The sequence below is a fragment of the Physeter macrocephalus genome, chromosome 5, assembly GCF_002837175.3.
Source record: "Physeter macrocephalus isolate SW-GA chromosome 5, ASM283717v5, whole genome shotgun sequence".
Lineage (NCBI taxonomy): Eukaryota > Metazoa > Chordata > Mammalia > Artiodactyla > Physeteridae > Physeter > Physeter macrocephalus.
This window is the reverse complement of record NC_041218.1, coordinates 55,805,416-55,807,822: the sequence shown is the minus strand read 5'-3', so window position 1 is coordinate 55,807,822 and position 2,407 is coordinate 55,805,416.

Below are 2,407 nucleotides of genomic sequence, written 5' to 3'. Positions count from 1 at the left end.
ATTCTACTTATCTCACCAATATCTCATGTGCACTCCCTAGAAGTGTCCACTGCTAATAGTTGTATGTGTGCACATGTGTAGATGTGTTACTATACATCCTTTCAGATATTTTCTATGCCTTTGCAGGGAAATAATTTTTCTACATAAAAGGAATCATATTATCAATATCATTCTACCCTTTGCATATTTTTGACACCTTTTCTCATCAGTATGGATACCTACCTCAATATTAAGAGCTATATTTACATTTACCAATCTCCTTTACATTGTTAGGGGAAAATAAAGTTACCTACTTTACTAAAATACCATATAGATAAAAGACTAAATGTAAAAAACAAAACAAAAACAAAAAACTATAAATAACATACATGAGTATGTTCCATAACTAAACATACACAATTTCTAATTTTTATCCTCTGGGAGAGGAGACAGCCTTTTAAAATATGACATAAAACAAAAATTATAAAGGAAAAAACTGATATACCTGACTACATAAATATTAAACCTTTCCAAAGCAAAACGAACAAACAAAAAATCACAAAGTATAAATAATAAATGACAAACTGGGAAAAATAGTTTCAATGCAAATTACAGATAAATGACTAATTTCCTCAATGAGCGCTGGCACTTCACTGATAAAGAAAAACAAGGCCAAACAAAATAGAAAGAAAAAGGAAAAAAAGCCATAAAAAGATGAACTGCCCATTCATAAAGAAACGAAAATTAAAACAAAAATGAACTTTTGGTAATTGTCATTGTTGGTATGATGTGAAGAACTATGTATTCACAGTTACAGTAGAAGTATAAATTGGTGCAACCTTCTTTGGAGGGTGAATTGATAATATCAACATTCTAAATACACACATCCTTTCACTCAGGAATTCCACTCCTTGGTCTTTATCCCATATAATTAAGTATGTAAAAGGTGTGTATAAGAATATTTGTTATAGTGTGGTTTATATAGCAAGTTCTCACATTTAAATGAATTTAAGGAAAACATGTGAAACCATTTCTTAGAATTACTTAGAATAACCACTAGATGTCACAATTGTTCCACAAAAATAAAGCTATAGCCAAGGTAGATCAATCAAATTTGAAGGCTAGAAAGAACTTTCTATATATAGTCCTTCACTTTAAGATAATTGGTATGTATACATGCCACCCAATGCAACTCTACAACAAGGACAATTTAATATATCACAAAGTACTTTGAAAAACAGAACATTTCACAAAGTGATCTTCAAATTATCTTTTTAAAAAATGTTTTTCTCATAAAGAAGTCTCAATGAATTTTTATATGTTTTTACAAAACTTTAGCCTAAAATGGGGTAGGCTTATCTGATGTGATTTGGGAGCTTCCAGGAGGAGCTCAGGCTTCAAAGAATCTCACCACAAACATGCATAATACCTTAAATTCCACCACTGAAGATTAATTTTGAGGAGTTTAAGATTTTCCAATCTTTAAATGCGTTAACTGTAAAATACCTCTGGATGAGGTGACCCTTCAAGTAACTACTGCTGAATAGTTTTAAAGATTCATTGAGTTTAAACAAGAACAAGGCCCACTGTGAAAGAACCATAAAAAGGGTGCCTAGAAAAAGAGATGGGGTGGGGTGACAGCACACTAGAAAGCAGTGGCTCTTAGCCTGGGCTCTGCATGTCCACTCTATTGTCCTTTAAGCTAAATACGACACAATTCAGTGTGATCTTACTTCTGAGCAATGTGAATGCTTTGGGGAACATATGACCCTAGATAACATTTGGCTTATCAAAATCTGTATTGTCACAGATATTTCCTAATGCTCTTATATCGAGCTGCATATTTTATGTTGATCTAAAGTAAATAAGCACAAATATATTAGGAAACAGATATCATTTATTTGTTTCTGTACTCATAAACTAATAGCTAAAGCAAATATTGAAACCTAATCCACATTTAGTTCCAATTAAGAAGTTCCAAATATAAGCAACTGCATGTAGACATAGAGCTAAATAAACGTTTGGCTTTAAAATAAGAAGTAGCCGCATAGCACAGGGAGATCCAGCTCGGTGCTTTGTGACCACCTAGAGAGGTGGGATAGGGAGGGTGGGAGGGAAGGAGATGCAAGAGGGAAGAGATATGGCAACATATGTATATGTATAACTGATTCACTTTGTTGTAAAGCAGAAACTAACACACCATTGTAAAGCAATTACACTCCAATAAAGATGTTAAAAAAAAAGAATTTATCAAAGAAAGAAGCAGGAGATGCAAATTAAACAGGAAAGTGAATCAACAGTGTTAGGTGATAACTTTTACAAATAGTTGCTCATTAATTTAGTTTTATATCAATTATAAAATACAATCATAGTAATGAAAAGGGCTAAGAAGATCTCACCTTGGCAAAACAAAATATGGAATATCAAA